This window comes from Rhinolophus hipposideros, assembly GCF_964194185.1.
Source record: "Rhinolophus hipposideros genome assembly, chromosome: 14".
NCBI classification, from domain to species: Eukaryota; Metazoa; Chordata; class Mammalia; order Chiroptera; family Rhinolophidae; genus Rhinolophus; species Rhinolophus hipposideros.
In genome coordinates, this window is record NC_138060.1 from 24,949,122 (window position 1) to 24,972,353 (window position 23,232).

General features: G+C 49.6%; 1 protein-coding gene and 1 pseudogene across 13 annotated transcripts in view; both read right to left on the reverse strand.

Annotated features, from left to right (window-relative positions):
- Positions 1–23,232, reverse strand: part of ATP2B2 (ATPase plasma membrane Ca2+ transporting 2) — a 358,541-nt gene that overhangs the window by 85,680 nt on the left and 249,629 nt on the right. The gene's annotated exons all lie outside the window — the stretch shown is intronic.
- On the reverse strand, positions 8,478–9,353 carry LOC308507444 (large ribosomal subunit protein uL18-like; annotated as a pseudogene). Its single transcript has one exon. The product of its transcript is annotated as a large ribosomal subunit protein uL18-like (transcript).

A 23,232-nucleotide genomic window follows, 5' to 3' on the forward strand; every position in this document is an offset into this window, starting at 1 on the left:
CAGTGTGATTCTAGGAACTGCAGGAAGGCTCCTTGTCTTCCCTCCTGTGTTTAATTTTACCCATAGCCAATGTCTGAAGTTCTACTGGGGCTTCTTCATTCTTTTAACTGAAAGCTGTATTTCCTTCGGATTCTGTGGGAAGGGGAAGCCATCATCAGTTCCGACACCGTGGTGTGGGTGAGTTTCAGGCTTTCTCCTGGGAGTAGGTTTTGAGAAAGGGAAGAAGGGTGAGTTCAAGAGGATGGTGGGTCTCTGAGGAAGGGGGCTATGACCAGTCAACATTGGCCTCTGGGAGCAGTTTGGTCACCTAGTTCCTTTCTGAGACTCAGTTTCCCCATCTTGATAATAGGGGGAGTTGGATAGGATGGGTAGTCCCTAAGGATACAGGGTTCCAAGGTCTGCAGGCCCTGAAGAGCTCACATTTTGGGGCTCTTCCTAAGATTTGGTGTAAATAAAGAGCTTCACTAAGAAGCAGCTTGGAGGGGGTAGGGCCAGCCCATCTCCAGGGCCCCTCCTGAGTGATTCAGAGAGAGGTGGGTCTCCAAATCTTCTGAAGGTCTGTATTCAAACATTCTGGAATCTATAGTGTGAGCCACTGAAGATGTGGATGTTCTCTACTTCTGGGAGTCTGGCCACAGCTCAGCGGTTCTGTCACACTGGGGACTCAGAGGCTTGGCATTGAGACCCTGGGTCCTGGGGGAGAGCAGAGATCAGGGGTTGCAAATTCGAATAGCTGTGAGGGCCAGGCAGGTGTTGTGAATGAGTGCAGTGGGTGATGGGAGACAACAGCGGGGTGGGGGCGTGGGGCAAAGTGAAGACCCTCAGTCCTTCTTAAGGGGGCAGCTATCGCTCAGCTCCTGTGGGGAGTGTGGGCCCAGTGCGGCAGGGCTTCCAATCTTCTAAAAGAACCTGGACACTTGGAATTTAATGTAAACACTCCCCAGTAAAAATATTCCAGGGCCAAATACAACAGACCCGTAGCTAGATTCGGTGCCCAGGTTGCTAGTTTGAGGCCCCAGAGGCTGTGGGTTAGGAAGAGGGCGGAGGCTGGGAGGGGGAGGTAACAGAGCAGAATAGCCTTTCTGTCACTTCCCCTCCCCAGCACCAAGCCCTGTCCTACTCCCCACAGGCCTCTGAGAGGTCCTCTGTTCTTCAGACATAACAGCTCTGAGAATAACAATGTTTGTGGATTCTGCTACAGCTATTTCCATAACAATAAACACCCCAGTATATAAATCCAAGATGGGCACTTTCAGTGTTGAGGCTCATAGTAGGTGACTGAGGTGGCAGATGGTGGCCATAATGTCTCGCTCACCCTCTTTCCCTGAGCTGGAGTTGGGGATACCAAGCCCCAAGAACTCAGGTGGGGTTTGGACTCAGATGTCATGGATTCAAATCCTAGCTCTGAGTGACTTTACCGCTAGTGCCTCCATGGGGTTTCCCCATCTGTAAAATGGACAACAGCAGGGCCTGCTTCACAGGGGTGGGATGAGACTTCAGTGGGACACCTTGTGTAAGGTTCAGTGCTGTGCCTGGCATCAGGTGAGGATATTATACTATATTGTCCAGCTTTAGGCAGTGTGAGCAATTCATCACGCCCTCCTAGAGGAGGAAGACTGGACAGGTGAGATTTCAATAACATGACGGGAGGCGGGGCAGTCCAGATGAGGACAGGCACAGCAGAAGGGTTTGCCACAGGCAAGCCACTTCTCCTCTTTGGGCCTTAGTTTCCCCACACGTGACATGAAAGGTTGGCTTAGCTGGTGGTTCTGAGGACCTATAGGTGGGACAGCTCACCTGATCCAGCCCCCCTGTCACCTCTTTCCCAGGATTGTGTAGCCTCCCCGCCTCCTGGCTGAAAATTAACATGCCTAGCTTGGGGAGCAGAAGCAACCGAGGCTAGCATGAGCGGCAAATGGTGTTGGAGATTCAATTTAGATTAAAGGACATCTCACACATTAGCATATTAAAAATTAATACACTGTGTCAAATATTGCTGGACGAGGCCAGCCAGGCACTGAAAATTCAGAAACACAAATGCATGGAAATTGATGTCAGACGCTGTGTGGGGCTGTGGGTCTTCAAACGTGTTTCTTTTTGTACGAGAGGCAGAGGACAGAACACTGAGTGACGAGTCCGGTTTGTAGGTGAACGTGGGCCAGCTGCTTCATCCTTCAGAGACTCAGTTTTGTCCTCCACAAAGTGGGAACAAAATCACCCCTAGGCTGTGGTGAGCCAAACAGAGGGGAATGTGTGAATGCTCTCTAACCTATACGGGTGAGAGGAGTGTGCCTTCACAGTAAAAAATACTCCAGCACTTGTCCCAATTCCTCTACTGCAGTCAGAATTTGTGTGTTCTATTAATTACAGAAAAGGAGAAAGCCAAGTGCGAAGTGTGGGGGACGTTGGTTGTACAGGAATTATTTGTTGTAATGGCTGCTTGCTGTCATTGGACATTTGAGGAATCCTTGCTCCTAAATTCATCTCTATCCAGTTGTCCTGGACACAAACTGGATTTTTTCCCAGTCCTTAAACCTTTGCCTCTGCCAGTTTCCCCATTCCTCTTCTTCGAATACCTTCCTCTCTTTTCTCAGCTATTTTGGACCCAGGGTTGAGTGCTGCAAACGGTAGCCTCAGGCTATCAGAGGGGTTTTCGTTTGGTGGACACTGTATTTTAAACAAACGGAAATTTGTTGCGAACATAAGTGATTCCACATAAACATCCCGACGTCTGGCTCAGCAAGGGCATGTGCCTGGCCCTCGGGGAGTTGGAAGTTGTGAATGAAAGCTCTCTGACCTGAACATGGGTCCCACCTTGGCTCTGCAAGGAAAGCTCAGGGGGACAGCGAGCGCTAGCTTAGTTTCTTCCGCGGGCAGAGGGCAGGACCTCCTCAAAGGTGAGCTACAGTGGATGGTTGATGTAGGGGGGGAGGGGAGAATGCATGCTCAGGTTGGACGGCCTGCCCTGGGCGTCCTGTCACCAGATGCCAGGGCCTCAGGGACTCAGGAGCCTCCGAGCTAAAGAGGCCCGAGTTCCCCCTCTCCTGTTCAGCCCCTCTCAAGGTACAGAAAGTGGTTAGGGTTGTATTAGATGGTGTTCATCCAATCATCCACTTGCTCATTTAACCAATTAACAAATATTTATTGAGCACCGACTATAAGCCAAACATTGTTCTACATATTGGGGACACTGCAGTGAGGCAGACTGGGCTGCTAGGAAGGTTTCTTGGAGGAAGTGTAACTGGGTGAGCTTGGAAGAAAAAGTGGGGGTTAATCAGGTGAAAGGGTGTGGGTTGAGGGGGAGAGGAGCTTCCAAGGCCCCAAAGAGCTTGGAAAAAGCCAATGTGGCTGGAGCATACCTAGTCTGCCCCTCAGGAGAAGGGGCAGATGGTCCCCACAGAGGAGAACACATCTATTATGTGTCACACAGGGTCATGACACAGGCCTTGGGGTGAGAACAGGGGGTGACCTACTGGAGACTTTGGCTCATGGAACTCCACTTGTTTTCCTCTCCCCTTGCCTGCCTGGTGGCTCTGCACTGACTTTGCAGTCCTCCTCTTGGAGTCGCACTGGAGTGGCATGGATTGTGCCTGTGAGTCATGATCTTCCTTCTCCTTTCTTCCCTTTGTCTGAATTTCCTCCAGTTGTTTAAAATCTTTCTGTAGGAGACACACTTTCATAAGCTGCTTTGGAGGACATGCATAATCAGTCAGAATAAAAAGGGGCTGTTCAGGTAAGTAAAGGCACAGAGGCTGGGTTAGAGGTCAGAATGAGGGGGCGAGACAAGAGAATCGAGACATAAAATATAACTTACTTTCTGCCCTGGTAACTGGGGACAGGGGTTTGTTCTTCCTATGTGTGGGGCACTGAAACAAAGCACCTTATGTTGACAGGCTGGGCTCTACCAAAAGTAGGGCCCTCTGGCCATTGGGAGGGGCTTAGGGTGAGGGTTCCAGGCCCTCTAGGGGACCTCTCACCTTTTTCTCTGCTCTGTGACCCTCCGGAAGCTGACCATCCCTGTTTCCAGCCAAGGGACCCAGAGAATTTTTTTAACCCCCAGTAGGAGTTGGAGTGAACTCTGCCCACTGAACCTGGACGATATTCGGGGGTGGGGTGTGTGTGGGGGGGAGTATTGTCGGGGGGAGAGTGAACCTGTTTGCTGCCTGAGCAAATGATTTCAAGTAAAAAGGAAGCACAATAATCACGTCGCCCAGACTTTCCACCTGCCGTTCAGTGCTACCACAAAAACGAACTGCTCCCTCAGATGCTGGGGCAGGAGGCCACGGCCTTGGGCAGGGGCGAGGGGAGAGGTAGCAGGGAGCCTAGGGCGGGCTGCTTCCAGAGGTGGTGTGGGTGGGAGCCCCTGTTTCCAATGACCTCAGACCTGGGTTCAAATCCCAGCTGCTCTTTGGTTCAGAGTTAGTGCCTTGGGCCAATCAGGAGCGTCAGTTTCCACCTCTGTGCAATGGGATAAAAGTACACGTGGCTTGCAGGACTGACGGAGGATCAGGATTATGATATATGACGTGTATAAACAGTGCCTGGCACACACTGGCCCTCATACATGATAGGTGCAGTTAGGTAACCACCACACTACCACGACTCCTGTTGCTCTGGGCCCGGAATATGCCTCCCAGATAGTTCTGTCGGCATTGCCACTGTCTTAGATGTGTCCGAATTCACCATCACAGCCACAACACACCCCTACCTTAGTTCTGTGACCTGGTTTGGATGCTTCTTTACTTGCTGTGTGACTTTGAGTAGATCACTCACCCTCTCTGGTTCTCATTTGAGGATCAAACAGAACCAAGGCTCTGACAGTGCTTTGTGAACTGTAAAACCCTCCTCTTCTATTGTGATCACCCCATTATGCAGGTGTGTACACTGAGGCGCAGGGTCCTTCTGTTGGGAGGGCAACTGAGTCAGGCCTCTTGCCACAGAGCTCAGCTCTCACGACTGCTCTGCTCCAGCCTGATCTAGTCAGGGGTGGGCTGCGTCTGCTCGGAACAAATGCCTTACAGTGACCCTCCCTGATTAAGCTGATGTGAGTCATTGATCCTGTCAACTCTGGGGTGCTTAGGACATTTCAGATGAAACGAATTACAAGTGCTTTCCCAGTAAACAAAAGGTGGCTTTATGGGCCTGCTGCATGTATTTAAAAAACAGAAATGAGATTCAAACCAGGCAGTGCCCGTGAGGCCTCCCAGAGGCAGATGTGTAACTGTGTCTGTGCAGGTACGTGCACAGTCGGGGGAGTGGCTGTGTGTGCGTGCGCAGTGTGGGCACACGCAGGAGTGTGGCGTGGGGCTGCATGCGGGAAGGGGAGTCCACACGCACATACCCTGTCAGAGGCCAGGAGAGCGGGCAGCTTGCAAAGGCATCACTGCTGGGTATTTGGGGGATTCCTGATGTTCCAGACAAAAGAATGAACAGGAGGGCAGACCGGGGTCAGAGCCTCACTACTTGCCAGCTCTGTGACCTTGGGCCGGTGACTTCCCTGCTCTGGGCCTTAGCTTCCTCCTGTGCAGTGCCTACCTCGGAAAGCCAGTGGAGCATGCCTATTGTGCGTGGCCCGGCACCTGGCACATGGTAAGAGTTCGGGAAGCACCCGCTGCTACTATTGAGCTACCCCCCCCACTCGCTCCTGAAGGCACTGGCTCCTGACTCGATTGTCCATTAGAATCACAGGGAGCTTGGAACAACATTAATGTCTGGGCTCCAAACCTGGAGATCACGATGGAATTGGGCTGGGGCATGGCGTGGGGCCTTGGGAGTCTAAGCGCTCCCTGGGGACACACAGCCAGGTGGAGGTGTTTGTGATTCAGGGACCAGCAGCTTCAGCATTACCTGGACACACGTTAGAAATGCAAATTCTCAGGCGTCTGCATTGTGACAGCCCTTCCCAGGGGACCCGAATACAGGCCCTGGTTGAAAAACCACTGCCCTGGGGAGAGGGAGAGCGGGAACTAAGTTGCTCGGTGCTTTGAGCCACACCGACAACCCTGGCCCTGGGGGTTACTGTCGGGCTGAGGGCAGCATCTTGTCCAGGTCACTCAGCGGTGAGGGACAGAGCCTGGGCCTGGCCTGAGTCTACCGTCCCTCACTTCTGCAGGGGCTGCCTGCTCCTGGAGGGCCACTCTCCCTCCCTGAAAGCTGCCCACCGTCAGGCTCACAACCTGCCCTGAGGCGGCAGAGCAGGGAATCGTGTTGTGATTTGAAAAGCTGACAAACCCAGACCTGAGCTAACGGGGATGCAGAGACCACACTCAGACTCTCTGTCTTCTGTTGGTGGTTGAAAAAGTTTGGAGAAAGAGACATTAGAAACAAGGTGGGGAGAGAAAGGAGAACAGAAGAGACGGATTGGGCAGAGTGGGTTCAGGAGCTCACGTTCAAGGTCGCTCTGTCGGCGTCCCTGCTCTGCTCTACAACCTTCAATGGCTCCCCATTCACAGCTGCACCCGTCTCCTGGGCTCACGGGAGCCTCTCTGATGTTGTCCAAAGGACTCTTCCCGTCTCACTCTCAGTCCTGCTGTATTCGTCCCACTTTCCTGACAAGTGACAGGCCCCATAACATGCCTGGCATTTATCTGTCTCTGTCTTGGTTCATCTGGCTCCTACCCAGGACACCTACCCTTCCCCTCTGTTGAGCTACCATATTTAGTCTTCTGAGACCCAGATGAAAGTTTACCGCCACCTCCTGAAAGCCTTCCTCAATTTACCCAGCAAGGACAACCCCTCTGTTAAGCCATATTTAGGCCAGGAGCAGAAACCTTATTGTAAAAGCCATCTTGTCTTGATCCTGTCTTGCTTTATCTCCTAGGGGACTGTGGGCGGGCCTGGACAGCGACCTGGGGCCGGGTGTGGAGCTGGCGGGCTTGGTCATGCCCTGAAACCCTTTGTCGTAGAAGGGGAACAGCCTCGTTCACCCCTTCCTGTAAAACTCCACACCCCTCTTTGCTCAGGGAGGTTATGATCTTTTCCCTCTGCTCCAGCCTGACCGCCTGCTGCTCAAATGCGCCAAAGCAATTCTAATACGTAGACCAATCTAGGTCTCCCGCACTCATTCCTCCGGCCGTGCCTAAAACCATCCTTCTTGTCCTTCCCAGGTAGTATCTGTCACCTGGGTCATTCATTCACTAACACATTTATTGGGCATCTCTCCCGTGCCAGGTTTTGGCCCTGGGGGGTCAAACGCCAACTGAGATCCACTTTTTCCTGCCGCTATCATTTGGACGCTCATTCCACCATCCCCTAGAGGAGGACTTTCGCAGCACACAGTAGGCCCGCACACAGTAGGCCTGCAGGAAACCTGCCTCCCTATCCTCTCCTGCCTCCCTGGCGATCAGACATGGAGATGTGGGTGCTGAGGCCACCCAGAGCTGCCTGCACACAAGGGAGGCCATGTGCCACCTGTAAGAGCCGCTGAACAAACCTGCGCCCGACAGCGCCTGTGCGGGAAGAGCCCAGCCTGGCATCCCTGTGGTCTTAGGCAGCCGCTCTCAGTTCAGGACAGAGCTAAGGCCAGGGGCATGGCGGGCATGTACTTGGCATTGACCATCACATCATGGTGTTGTTCCCGAAGGGCACGGGGTAGGGGCAAGGGTGAGCGTGTCTCTCTGATCCGTAAGGGTCCCAGGTGGGCTTTTCTATGGATCCAGGGTCTCTAAGAACTACAGGTGCTGCCACGGGTAGTGTTTCCTGGTTCACGTGCTCACACAAACCTGGCCTTGAGCCACGCACAGGCACACGCAGATGCAGCACACAGCTGTGCTGCAGCACTGGACGGCTGGTGTGAACGTGCACGGCCACGGCACCGGCTAGTTTCCCTGTAAACACGGGACGTGGTGTCCACTAGTTTATGTGCATGCACATGGACGTGGCACAGAGTGGGATTAGTCACTTGTGAGCACCTCAGACACCGTGTCCCTCTCAGCATCTTGACACACATGTGCATAAGAATTTCTCCACTGACTTACAGCCACCACTTGTCTTTTCCCCAAGACAGGCTGAATTTTCACCCCCCGTCTCCACTGTAGGAATTCTTAGACTCACAAAACCTCTTAGCTCACGACCTCCAGAATTTTCACATGGGCAGGGAATTAAGAAGGGGGGAGTATGGAAGCACGTGGTGGGGATTTGGGTGGAAGGTAGGTGGCCAGTGAAAATATCAATTATCTGTACCAAAAAATGGGGCGGTTCAGTGGAGCCGGGGGCCTTGAATAGAGTTGCCAGATAAAATATAGGACATCCAATTAAATTTGAATTTCAGATAAACAGCAAATAACTTTTAGTATAAGTTGTGTCCTATATAATATTGGGGACACACTAATAATAAAAACGTTATTAGTGTGTTTATCTGAAATTCAAATTTAACTGGATGTCCCGTATTTGTCTTTTTTCATCTTCTTTTTTCAGTTGCTTATAAGTTTATTATTGCCTATATGAAAAATCTTCATAGTAAACTGTGGTTCGGTTTATTAGCTCTCAGCAGCCCATTTCTGAGCTCTGAGGAAGCTTGCCTTCTTCTGCGCTACCCCATCTTCTGCCAAGCGACATTTTGGGACGACTCCACCTCTTCTTTTTAACTTCTTTCTTAGCCTTCTCAGAAACTGGATTCTCTCGTATAGCAGCATGAGCTTTCTTTGACATCTCCTCCACCATGTCTGGAGTTATGTTGTACTTTATGTATTGAGAGAACTGTTTCCTGTAAGCGTCTTCACCTTCTTCCATTAGGTAGCGCATATAATCTGCAACGTCCTGACCCATGATATGTTTCCGATGTACTTCTGCACTGAATTCCTTGCTTTCTGAATCATAACCAGGGAATCGTTTGATACTGTGAGGGATAGACAAGCCTCCGTCCACAGCTCCCTTCAGGGTCCCCCAAACTCTATTTCCAGTAGTAGTTCTGGCAAGCCCTGCATCCAAATACCAGGTTGACCATCAATGCTTTCCACATTGTATTCATCTCCAGTCACCTCCACCTGACCTTCATAGATCTTGTCCATGCCAAACCTATTGAGAAGCCTGTGGGCCAGCAGCAGGCCAGTACAATACGCTGAGAATAATTTGTCAGGCCAACCTTCACACCGTACTTTCGGAGTTCATGAGCATAAGCTGCACGAACTATCATATCTCTTTCTCTACGGGCATAAGCAATCTGACAAATGATATCTCTGTCGGTTACCCGAACAATCATCCTGTATTTGGGCATGCTGTATTTATTTTTATCCTGGATTACCAAGCATTTCCGGGCATAGTAATCAGTTTTATCCTCATGGTGTCTTCTAAATTTCACTTGGTATCTCTTGAAGTAGGCCTTATTTATTCTCGACAACTTTAACAAATCCCATCCTGCTGAACAGAGACCCACGTCCACGGCTCACCACAGACCTGCAGGTCCAGTTCAGCTCCGGGGGAGAAAAGCCCGTGTTTTTCTTTGTTAAATCTGATAAATCTACCCCTACAGCTACCCCAGTCACCTCTGCTTGGTCCCCCCACTGTTAGAGCAAGACAAGTCCTGTGGCCATCCAGTCTCACTCCTACTTGACAGGTGGGAAAATTGAGACGGGAAAATGACTTGGCCCAGATACAGGGTAATCCAGGTGCAGAGCCGGGGCTGGTCTCCTGACTCCTGGCCCAGGCCCTTTTCACCAAGGGAGGGGACATTCATCTTGCTCAAGTGTACTTTAAAGAGCTGAGCCTTACTGAGCACACACAAATTATGGCCATTTCATATTCTCTCTCTGTCATTTAAGGGATTTGATTCAGACTGTCCTGAGGTGACCCTGAGAAGCCTTTATCTCATCCCTTTGGGAAAATGGAGCCCAAAAAGCCATTTTCCTCTCCTTCTGTGAAGGGTCTTGATGTTGAACACAGATATCTGAGATGTCATCAAGAAAGGAGCTTCCCTATTATTCCAGGAGGGGGCGCTCTGCAGAACTGCTGCCTGCAGCCTCCCAGGGCGGCTTGCAGAGAGGCAGAGGGGGCCAAGGGCCAGACTTGACTCTACCCCTTCTGAGACCTTCTGGGCAAGTGGTGTCATCTCTCTGAGCCTCAGTTTCCTCATCCTCAAATTGGAGCAGAGGGACGACCTAGCTCTGCCCACTGGGGTGAAGATGAAAGGAAGTACAAGATGCGAAGTGCCTGGCACACAGTTAGTGTCCAGAATTTGGGCAGAAAAATCCCTTTCCTCCCGTTGAACTCAAGTGCCACCCCTACACTGCATTGCCAGCTGTGGCAGAGTATTCTTGTCTTCTCACTGTTTTGTGACCTTGAGTAACCCCTTCCGTGATGCAAGACCCCCCAACCCCCCTGCCCAGTCTCTCCACTACACTGGGGCTGCAGATGGGGGGAGGGGATGGCGCTATATGTGCTCTTACGTGACCATCATTCTACACAGGTGACTTGCATTTAATCCTCCTGGCCGTTTTATAAGATTGGGATCATAAACTCCATTTTATGGATGGACAAACTGAGGCTCAGAAAGGAAAAGTGAGTTGCTCAGGGCCACACAACTAAAGCCAGGATTTTGAACCCAGATCTTTGAAGCTCCACAGCTGTACTCTTTTCACACCATGCCAGGCTGCCTGCTTCAGCAATGAAATCAAAGCCGACACCTCCACCATTCTCCTTGCTGCTCTTGAGACAGCCTTTTGCTATAAATGGAGACTTGGCAATGGACAAGAACTAGTTCCCAGGGATGCCAAGCACCTGAAGGGAAATGGGAAACTTAGTCACCAGGCTGGGTGTTGCTAAATATTTGTGTTGTCACCGTGATGTGGGTTCCTCCATTGGCATAAATAAAAGTCGTATATTTTTGAAAGAAAAAAAATCCACAAGCATTTCAAAAGCTTCAACATTTATAGAAAAATGCATTTCTGTCTTTGGAAAGCGAGTGGGCTAAATAAATTGCGGTACATCCAGTCCATAAAATACTATGCAACAGTTTTAAAAAAATGAGATCCATTTATATGTACTAACATAGAAGGCTTTCCAAGACAAACTGTTGAGTGAAAAAAGCAAGTTGCAGAGCCACGTGTATAGTTTGATTCCATGTATGTAAAACAGAAAACTCAACAAAACAATAGTTTACATTTTCTATGGGTACACATATATGTAAATGTGTAGCAAAATGTCCGTAAGGATCTGCTCCAAACACATGAGGGTGGAACCACTGAGTAGGGAAAGGATCGTATGATTAATTGCAGTGGGCAAGGGGACTTTAACTTCGACTGAAATATTTTAATTTTAACGAGGAGAATGTGTTTGTGGTTTATTTGACTAATTCAAAGTTTAACCTAAAGGGGGAAATCAATCCATACGGTAAGAAAATACAGGTTTGTTTCCATAGAACCTTTGGATGGAATGGACTTGGGGACATATATTCCTAGGTTAGAATTTTGCTTTCATCACTTACCACCTTTGTGTACCTCTGCCCAAATAAATACTTATCTCAGATCTGACCACTCTCCTTCACCACCCGAATACCAGTACAGGGTGACTGCAGAAACCATCTCACGGGTCTCCCTGCTCCCACCCTCCATCCATTCTACACGCAGTGGTCAGAGGGATGCTGTGAAAGTGTAAAGAGCACTGTGTTAATTTCAGGCCCTTGAAAATCCAATCTCCTTGCCGAGAGGTCTGGAAGGCTCTGTACAGTGTGGCCCTTGCTTTCTTCTGATATCTCATCTCTTCCAGCCTATTTTCTGTGGCTTCAACATAAGTGCTTTTCTGTCTCAGGGTCTTTGCATGTGCTGTTCCCTCTACTTAGAATGCTCTTTCCTCATGTCACCTAACGCAGCACTTCCTTTGGCTGAAGCCACCATTTCCCCACCCCAGGTTGAACCCCTTTTTGAATGTTCTCATAGCTCCCCGAAAATAACTTTCATTTTAACATTATTTTAAGAACTAATAATGTAATTGGTTTTCTTAGTGTTTGACTCCCCTGCGGAGTCCAAGCTGCATGAGGGTATCAGGGACTGATACATTAATGTTCAGTCCACACGTGGCCTCTCCTAGACACATTGCATAAGAAGGGAGGGGGAAGGCATGGGCAATGCATAACTCCAATGTCTGCTCTAAGGCATTTTCGGACTAAGGACTGGGGGGCAGGGGAGATACTTGGGGTCTTTTCGAGTAACTCCCCTCTGTGTCCAATTGCCTCAGTGGACTCCTTTGTTCTTGTTGCTGAGGGGAGGGATGTAGGAGCCTCCAGCCAGTTCCCCACTAAAAGACTTGGGGAAGCACACATGTCTAGCCTCAGCCTCACCCGGGGGCATCCCTCACACTTTCCGTAGGTGTCTGAAATTACTTCTGGGAGACAATTGTTGGTAAGATCCAATATCAGAAATAAAAGCCAGGAAAGCAGAGGCTTTCACTTCTGTAATACTAGCTTCTCCTGCTCTTAACAATGGCAGCTTCTCTGAGGACCAGAAGTGGTGTCTTAGATTCTCACTCAGGATGAAAGAATTCTGGGGGGAATGGGAGAGCTGGGAGTGGGGAAGGAAGGTAGGGAGGTGGCAGTTAAGAAGCAAATCAGAAAACCCATGAAGACCCTAGAAAGTTGAGAGGAATCGCCTTGTGAAAGTTGTCTTAGGAACTGCGTCTACACCCATTACCATGTGTGGGCCCTGCGAGTCTGCAAGGCTCGTATTAAGATGAAGACACCTTGGTTCACAGATGCCTCACGCCTAAAGGTCAAAGCAGTGATGGCCTCCATGGCACCCCTGAGCATTTACTCTGTGCCAGGCCCCATGTGGGCATGATTCCATTTACATCTCATGGTTTCCCTATGACTTCATTTTGTTACCCCCATTTTACAGATGGGGAAACTGAGGCACAGGGCTGTAGAGAAATGGATCCTCCGAATTTCAGCTCCAGGCCTATCTGAATCTAGAGCCTACGTCTTAACTACTGTATCATGTTCCCCAGAAGGTGAACCTCAGTGTAGGAAATTTGTGCAATCTCTTCCCACCAGGAAAATCCTCATGACGGAGGCTGGAAAGGTATTATAGTAGCCCATCTTATGGATGAGGAAACTGAGGCACAGAGAGGGGAGAAAGTGTCTCTCTCCAAGGCTGGAGAGGGCGTCTGGATCCACACTCTGGGCTGTCCACGCCAGCATGCTGCCTCCTTTGAAGAGGAATGTTTCAGAGCCTTGAACCCTGACATGTTCCTTATACCTGGGCCACCTGGAAGGTTCTGATCACCTGGGAGGCTGGAGGCTTAAGGAGGCTTAAGGCTGGAGTCAGGTAGACCTGAGTTTGAATCCTGACTCTGTCACTTTCTAGCTGTCTGACCTTAAACAAATTACAGAAACAGCTCTGGGCCTTGGTTTCTGTACCTTGGGAGTCACTGGTGGGTACCTCCCAAGACATGTATGTGCATTACATGAGGTAATACCCATAATGCCCTCAGCATGGCACTTGGTGCGGGGAAATACCTCAATTAATGGAAGCCATTATTGGTACTATTGTTATTTCCTAAGGAGCTGTGACATTTGTCTTTGGTTCCCAGGGCCACAGCCCCTCTGTCCTGGGACACTCCACGCCACGGCCATGGCGGGCAGCTCCTGCGCACGGTGGCCACACTCCTCACGTGCCCTCCAAGTCTGCCCTCCAATTCAGGACTTTTCCTGTAGCTGGGAGTTCATTAGGTGCTCCCAAGCAGGGGCCCAGAAGCGCCCAGTTACCCAGCCCGTGACCAGCAGGAGCTGGGAGTTAGGACAAAGGCCTTGCACGGTTGGAGGGGCAGCTCGGGCGCAGCCCGCACGCTCCCTGAAGTGGGGTCCCTGTGGCCCAGAGCAGGAAGCACCTCAGTCGCTCTCCTTACACGGTTGTTTCTTGTGTTTTCCTCTCCTCACTCTCTCACTGCTGAGACCACACCCACACAAAGCACCTGTACCTCATCCTGGACTCACACTGCTTTTTGGGGAACCCAAGCGAGGACAGGTCAGTAGGTGAGCGAGTGTATGAGAAAGCCCTGGGGTCTGGCTCTCATGTTGCTCTTCTAATCACTGGCCAGGAGGCCTTGCTAGGCCTCTGCTTCCTCTTGACTGAGGGACTTCCATTAGCTCTAAGGGTCCTCGGAATATGAAAATTCCGAGATCCTCCTTCACACTTCTCTTGTAACTGTTTCACATTGATGAAGCCGTTAACCTTTTATAAGGGGCCTTCTAAGGATTCTGGGTCAGCCCTGTGGCCCCACACCCAACAGAGGGTGCTTCCACTGAGTGAGGGGACAAACCTGTACTGTGTGGGGCACACAGCACGCAGGGCGCCCCACTGACCAAGTCACTTTGGTGACAGACATCTCTTCTTGTGCTGTCTCCAGTGTGCCTGCTCCGTCTATGCCTGGCCGCTCACCTGACCAGCTGCCCTTCTGGCCCTCACCCTCCTTGGATGGCCACAGCACCTTTCCCAAGAAACCACCTTTGGTCACCCACTCTGATCCAATGACTGCTCTCCACTGCCTTGTCCCCCATACAAGTTATCAAATGGTATTTTAACTGACTCTTCTGATTATTGAATTTTGGGCTCCTGAAGGGCAAGGCCTATGTCATTTCATCTTGTGTCTTTGGTTATGCCTGGCACACAGTAAATCCTCACTATGTATTTGTAGGGGGAGGAAAGGCAGAGGGAGAGAGAGGGAGAGAGGGAGGGAGGGAGAGGGAAGGAAAAGGAGAGAAGGAGAGAGTGGGAGAGAGGGAGGACCCTTGGCTGTGACAAAGGATCCTTTGGAGCAGCAGCTATAACAATCACAACATCCATATGAAACCCGCTGGTTAAATCCCTCACCATCACAATCATCACAGATGACACTTATATCTGCTCTGTGCCAGCTTCTACACTACCTGCTCTCACATGTACAAACGCATTTAATTCTCGAAGTGACTCCTCGTGGGAGGGACTATTAGCATCCCATTTTACACAACTAGTAAGTGGCAGAGCTGGATTTGGATCCAGGGAAGCTGGCCTGAGTCCTGTTCTGAACTGCTACGTGTTTGGCCTCATTCATTCATTCATTCATTCATTCATTCATTCATTCATTCATTCAATACATTGTGACTGTGCACTTCCCCGAACCAGCATCCCACCAAGCCCTGGCCATACACTGGTGAGCAGAAATTCCAGTTCCCACCCTCTGTGGATTTTCTGCACCCACTTGGGGGCTTAACTTTGTAATGCTGTCACCATATGTTTTGAACTGTGTGGCCACAGCGTCCAGTGATTAACTGTGGTTCCAGCCATAGCTCTTTCCAGCGGTGTGACCTGAGACAAGTCACTCACCTTCTCTAAGTCTTTTGGGATAGAAAATGGGGGAGATCCTGCAGACCCCAGGGGGCTGAGGAGAGGGTTACGTGAGGCAATGCATGCACACACTGGCTCTGATAATTACTCCCTAAATGTACCCAGCAAACTACATGAGGCCAACAGACTTGTCTACGCTCCTTGGAGGACACTGAGGCTCAGGAGGTGACGTGACTTGTTTGAGCTCATGCAGCCACGAGTGGCATAACCAGGCGAGAACCCAGGTCTGGAGAAGCCAAGACTCCATGCTCTTGTCCCATCACAGTGGTGCGTGTGGGTATCTCGTTTGGGAATAGCTAAGCAATTGCACCGGTATCTACCATCATGCAGATGTTTAACCGCACACTGTTGGCTGTTCTTTTGTAAATTGTTTGTGTGTCTCTCCAATGATTTGGCAAAGGCTGCCTGTGCAACAGAGAAGGATTAGGCACTTCCTGTGCGGGGCTGGCGTGGTGGGGAGTGCAGCACCAAGGCTTGATAAAGGTGCCGGACTGACCCCGGCTCACACTAATACGCTAACATGACAACCACAGCGACCGCTGGGAAAACATGCTCAGTGAATCCCATTGGAGCAGTCACTGTCATCCCTACACTGATCTAGTGATCTGTGGCAACACCCACTGACGTCTCTGTCTGGAAACCTGCCACATTCTCTCCTAAGTGTTATTTAGAGGTGCGTTGTTTTGGGAGAACACGTGCTTCCTTTGGCAAACTGTTTCTGAAGTTTTGGTCATTCTAAACACTGGAGAAGTTGCATGTGTCTGGTTTAAGGATTCAGTTCCTGTCACCCGAGGGCCCACAGGTGGGCCCTCTTCACTCCTGAGCTCATCACCTGAATCGGGGGTCCCAGCGTGTCCCATTGGGCTATTGCTGCAATGGCTGCTTCGGGATCTCCCTCCCAGTCCCATCACCTTCTGTCCCATGACACAGGCTGCTCTTATCTCCCACTATGGCCTTCTGCTTCTCCCTTCTGGAACTTACAATGGTTCTAAATGAAAACAAATGGTGTCTAACACCCCGTTTGACAGTGAAGACCCGTCTCACTCATTCATTCCCCTTTCCTTTATCTTTGTTCACATATCTTTTAAACAAACATTTTTTTTCTTTCTGAAAACAACACACATTTTTTATCTTAACAGTTCTGGAGGTCCCAAATCTGTCTCACCGGGCTGAAGTCACGGTAACAGGGCTGGTGCCTTTGGAGGCTCCGATGGCCAGATCTGTTCTTCGCGTTTTTCTATTTCTAGAGGCTGACTACATTCCTTGGTTCTTGGCCCCTTTCCAAGTTCCAGCAGTGTGGCATAGTTTCTCGACAAGTTACTTCACCTCTCTATGCCTCAGTTTCCTCATCTATAAAATAGATACATAGTGCGTTTCTCTAAAGATGAAATGCCTATGTGTGAGGCACTTGGAACAGTGCCTTGTGTTTGGTAATCAAAATGTGTTTTATCTATTATTTTTAAAAGGGGCATAGTAGGCTGAACAAACATTTTGTGATTGCTGCATCCAAAATGTCACATGTGTGCTGTCTGCTAAGGACACAAAGATAAATTCGCATGACCCCTGCTTTGAGTTGCTCGTGGTCCGGGGTGGTGATGGTAGAGTGGGGACAGACATCTAAAAAATTAGTTTCCATACAAGGTGATAAAATGCCACCTGAAATGCTTCTCCTTCTGTCTTTGGGTCCTTTTCCATAGCTGGGTCTGTCACCTCCCCTTTGGGATTTGCCCCAATGCCATCCTCTCCCAGCATCTTTTCCTTCTCTCTCATAGTATCTACCACACTCTGGTAAATATTATGATGGTCTGTCTGTCTCTACTCTACCAGCTTGAGCTCTTTACCTCAGTTCTGTAGAAGGTAAATTGTCCAGCACACAGTAAGGCTTTAAGAAGAGTTGAATCGATTCAACTCTAGTTTTTGAGTAAACCTCTTGTGTGTTCTAGTTCTCCTTGCTGACTCCCAATCAGATGTCTCAGATGGACCATCCATCCATTTGCTTCGGCGTTGGACTTGGGGCCAGACTGCCTGGCCCTGCCACTTACAGGTGGGCATGTTAACCCTCAGGTGCCTCAGTTTTTCCATCTTTACAATGGGGAATATGATAGTATCTACCTGATAAGGTTATTGTGGAAGATACGATGATATGTTAACGTGCTTAAAACAGTGTTTGGCACGTGGTAAAAGTGCGGGCCACTATTGTGATCCTAAAAGACTTTCCCCACATATTGGGATAGGTCCTTCTCTATTTTTCCTTTGGAGCCCATTTAATGTCTGTTTGAAATTGTCACCCTCTCCTGTTTTTGTCTACTTTGTATTTTGCCCTACTGGTTGTGAATTCCTGGGGTTCTCCTGACTGGCTGGGAGGGTCTGGGTCTTGGGAGGTTTTGGGGAGGAAAGGGTGGGTGGACCAGCCACTTCTCTCTGGGAAGAATCATCATCCCCACTGCTCACTGGGTCATACCTGGTTGCTTAGCAACCTGGAACACACATCTCTGCTGCTGCTTGCAATTTTATGGGGAAACAGAATGTTCCCAGTGAACCCTCAAATCACATCCCATTGAGTTTTATTCAGCCTGAGGCCCAGCAACAAAACCAAAAGGAACAGAACAAAGTGCCAAGACATTTGGAGGCAGGGCACTGTGATAGGAAACGGGCTGGGGTTCTGGCCATGCCCACACCTAGCTGGCTGGGTGATGCAGAGATTCTCACCTAGGTCTGGGTTCAACAAGTAGCTTTGCCACCTCCTCAGTGGCTGAGCCATCTTTCCTCTCAGCCTCTGTCACTGCTCAAGTGCTAGATTGAGGATCTGGTACCTGCTTTGCAGGGCCTTGGTGAAAATGAATGAAATAATGTATTATGTCACTCTCTTGTTCTCTGTTCTCCAGCAGATACCTCACTTTAGAGGAAAAACCCACACTCCTTCTGCAGGCTCCCATCAGCCCCTGCTCATTGTCCTGGCATCACCTCTTGCCAAATGTCCCCTCAAGTCCCACATCCGATACTTTGCCCACTCTCCCCCTCATTCCATGTGGTGGCTGTCCTTTCATTCTCCAGGTCTTTTCTGCCTCCTGACCCCAGGATTTCAGAGGATCTATTCTATTATTCTCGTGTCCAGGCTTTTGCTTATTTCCTCCAGAGCCCTTGCTACAATGGACAATCTTAGTTATTTTTCCATTTACTTTTTTTTGGTTTGTTTGTTTTTGTTTTTTTTTTGCTCGCCACCCACAGTCGAATGCAAGCCCTCTATGGGCAGTGACACTGATTGTGTTCATGGCTGCATTTATCCGCAGGGCCTAGAACTATGTCTAGCACATAGTAAGTACTCAGGAAACACGTACTGAAGAAGTGAAGACACAACTGAAGCAGCTTTCCCAATGTCTGGTGCTTAGTAGGTGTTCATGGGCCTCTCACTGTTCATTTCACTTTAGGCTTTTCTGCGAAGCAGGAGGGAGGGGCGGGTGGGCTGACACCCTTAAACCCTGTACTGCTTAGTCCCACATCTACTGATGGCAATTCTTTTTTGGATATTTATAGCAAAAGGTAAAAATCCCCATTAACTGAGAAACACTTATCAGAAAATCATCATTTCTGGTACTTTTCAGAGACAAAATTTCCGGACAGTGTTGGCATGATGTGTCCCAGGAGGCTCTGAAATTTAAGTACATGAAATAGGGAGAGGGAAAAATAGCTAAGATTCCAGGGCACCTGGAACGCATGGAAAGACCAGGGGCTTGAGTCAGGCAGGCCTGAGTTGGAATGTCATTTCTGCAACCTGTTGGCAAGTGACCTTGGGTACACTGTGCCTCAGTTTCCTCATCTGTAAAATGATGATAATACTGAAATGAGATGCAAGTCCCCCAATCTGCCCTCGAACTCAGACTGAAACTGCAGGACTGGGACTCACTCCAGCCCCAAGGGAGGGCTCTATCAGGCTCCAACCTCATGGCGGTACTTTCTTCATTACAGAGCGGAGGCTGGAGGCTTGGCTGGCTCCCCAAGATGGTAATTGTTAGGACAATTTAGGAAAGCTTTTGGGGGGCTGACAGAAAAACTGGCAGTTCCAGATCAAACAGCTAGCCATAGAGGGAGCCCATCATCAGGACATCAGAGGGACAGTTTTACAGCTTGGCCTCGCATTAACTGCAGCAGTCAAAAAAATGATTATTCCAAACCCCGGCCCTCACTCGCTCAATACTTTCTCCTCTCTCGGTAATTAGATCTCCCAGGACTTCAAGAGGATGCTGTGGGCTTCGTGCCAGCTCATACCTCCTTGAGGCTGGCCAGGGGACAGCAGGAGGTGCGTCTCTGCCAGTCAGATCATGGCCACGCCCAGGCTGGTAGCCTCCCCTGGGACCCAACCTCTAGGCCAGGATGAAAGGGACATCCCTTTCATCCCTTTGCACGTGGGGACAGAGGGAATGAAGGGAAGCTGGGAAGGGTTATGTGCAGGGAGGGTAGTGGAGACACTCCTCGTAACGTTGGCCATGGTTACATTCTCTGATATCTCCACGGTCCTCAGGCGGAGCTGGGCAGTGGGTTCTAGTTGGGGGAGGTGGACTGGGGAGTCCAGCACGAACATATGCACACACGCATGCAGTCGTTACTCATGTTCTCATTTACTTAGAATCCTTGCTAGGTGCTGGGGTTTCAGAGGTGAATGAAACTGTCTTCAGGAAGCATAAAATCCAAAAGTCTAGGGCAGTGCTTGCCTACCCACCAGATATGCTACCGCTGCCTCTCTCAAGTGGAAATAAAATGTTTCAGCCCTTTAGGAGTTGAGCCAAAGTGTGGTAATTACAAAGCTACCCTCTCTGCTCTATGGTTTGCCTTAGCAGGGATTTTTTCTTTTTTCTTTTTGCAATAGGGCTTGGCCAGGATTTTTCTCAGGGATTGGGCCACAGTTTGGTAACCTCTTTTCTCACTGAACACCCAATGGCCTCTTGGGACTTCGTGATCTCCCAGCTGACAATACCAGCTTCTGACAGACTAGGAAACTTTTTTTCCCAACACCACAATTTCTCCAATCACATCCCAGCAAGGAAAGAGGCACAGGACCGGGCACGTTAGGAGACCCAAAGACAAGTCCCGACTCTGTCACCTACTCACTGTGTGACCCTGTGCAAGTCCTTTCTGAGCCTCTGTTTCTTTACTATAAAACGGGGGGCTGAAAATGCTTATCTCCCAAGGCAGCTGTGATAGAAAAAGAGATCATGAAGGCTACAGGGCCTCGCAGAGTGCCTAACAGAGCCCAAGAAATGGACATAGGGGATGTAAAACACTGAAGAGTAGGAGTCCCATGGGAACTCACCCTCAAATCACAGGAAGCAATTCTTAGGCATCCAGCATGTCAGCTGAGACTCAGGTTACAGGTGACCGCCATAGGGAAGCCCTCCTTGACTGTCCATCTAAGCTGTCCCTCCTCCTGGTTGCCCTTAAAACCCTTACCCACTAGACATTTTCTTGTTCATTTATTCCTTTATGCATTTTTTCCTGGACTCCTGTACGCTTTGTGAGGTGGGGATGTTTGTTCACTGCTGTATTCCCAGCAGCTATGACAGCACTTAGCATCAAGTTGGTGCTCAATAAATGCTTCTTTAAAGGTTGTGTGAATTTATAAATGAATGCAGTGATTCTTCGCCAGGGGGTAGGACATAATCCACCAGAGGGTGTGTCAAAATTCAGCAGGGGATAGTACGGGGCAGCGCATTTATAGTCTCACCACTCCCATTATTATTATTGATTTTCAGTTACAATCCCATTTATTCTTGAATCCCAAATGGCACTTACGGAGGCATGAGCTCTATAATTGTAAAGGAAGCTCTGGGTTTCTGTAGGTTGGGGACTCCCATCTCCTATGGGCCTGGCAGCTGGTTCTTGAGGACCCTGCACTGGGTTAGTGGGCGGGTCAGGCCAGGTCTGCAGGCCACAGTCAGGAGTTTAGATTTCATTCTAAGAGCAGTGGGAGCCATTGGGTTTTGAGCAGGTGGTGGCACAAGTTGAGTCATATTTAAGTTTACTCAGGTCACTGTGGGAAGAAGAACTGGGAGGCGGAAGGATGGAAAAGGAAGGAGCTTGCTTACATATCCATTATTCTCATTTAATATCCCTAACAGTCCTGTAGGGAGGCATATCTAAATTCCCTTTGCAGATATGGAAAGTGAAGCTTCGAGAGGGCAAGGGGTTTACCTGAGGTCACACAAGCAGTGAGGAGAGGAGCCCGCGACATCGGGCCCTCAGCCAGTACTCCCTGTCCGGGACCTGCCAAATGGCCCCGGGGCTTGCGGCCTCCAAGCCCCGGGTCTGGGATTCCGGGCTCATCGTTTATAGCCCATGAACCCTAAGCCCAGGAGCCTTGAGAATGTTGTTGGCCTCCCACTAGCAGATCAGATGTCTGCCTGCCTCCTCTCTCATATTTGGGTCCAAGCTCCAGTGTGTTTTGGAGCAACTGAAAACTCCTAGGCCAGAGTCCTAGTGACATTCTGTGGGGAGCATGGGCTCCTAGGGACAGCCCCTCATCCCCTTTGACAGATGGTTAAGAGCATGAGGTATGGCCTTATCCAGGCCTGGGTTTTATTCCTACAGCTGGGCAAGTCTGCCAACGCTCTGTGCCTCAGTTTCCTCATCTGCAAAGTGGGGATAATATAAGAATTTGGGGATGCTGCTCAGTAAAGGTAGTTGACAACTTGGCTATTCCTGGAGGACTGGGCAGTACCTTCCCGTGGGCTCCTTTCTAAGTCAGCGCTCCTGGCCCACCCTAGGCTGAGCCTTCTACTGGCCACCGGATGATCTCCCACAAGGGGGCAGCCAGCGGTGGTCAGGTTCTTGGGTGGGGGTTTGGCTCCTCCCCTTGGCCATCTGTGGCCACAGGAGAGAGCTAGCATCTTTCTTGAGGGTCACTGGGGCTCCCCGGTGAATCATGGATTCATTAGGCTTAGGATGCCCATTTTGCCCACAGTTTTGAGATTAGGCCTAACCTTTCAGAGGTACTTCCCTTTATTGTGCCATTCCTGACCCCTGAAGGTCCCTGTTAACCCTCATCTACCCTTAGGGGTACTTGAAAAGACTCTGCCATAAGATATTCTTCAACTGGGGGTGTCTGCGTCCTCTTGGGAGAATCTCGAAGGGTGGATGGGCTCTCAGGCAGTGTGACAGGAGGTTCAGTTCATTTACTTTCCTCCCTGGAGAAGGTAAGGGGCTGGGCTGGGGCGGGGGTGTGGGCTGGCTGGGGCTGCTCTGAGGTTCTGTACCTCTCTAGTTGGGTCCTTTGGTTTGCTGTTCTCAGGATTAAGCCCTGGATTCTTTTTAAAGATTCTGGGACTTTAAGGAATGGTGATTTTTTTTTTTAAAGGAAATAAAAAAGACCTCATAAGACAAAAAATACAACTCAAAGAAATTATCAAAAAGAGAAACAAAAGCAGGTGTTGGGTGTTAGCTGTTCAGTGGCATTCTTCTATCCTTTTGGGAGATTAGGCCCCCACTAGGTCCTAACTGGTAGCTGTCAATCAAGATGTCTCCCAACTTCCTGGCCAAAGGGTGGGCATGCGACCAAGCCAGGCTGCTCACATGCGCTCGTCTTGGACTTGAAGTTAATCAGGTGCAGGTGCCAGCTCACATCTGCTTGTGAGAACCCACTGTTACATTTTCAGGTATTTTGGGTTGTTAGATATAATCATTATTAGTATTAAAGGATACAAACTTACAATTTAAATAAATTATAGTTAAAAGGGTAACAAATGCCCCACACTCATCCCTTTCTAATTGTTTTACTACATGTCACTAGGCTGCCTGGCAGAAATACTATACAATGGTGTGTTCCTGCACCTCTCTTCCCACCTCCTCACTTAATAGCGTTCTGTTGGTAACACGGCAGAGCACTTACACTACGGAAATCGGCACACACTACAAACGAGGACTCCCTCCC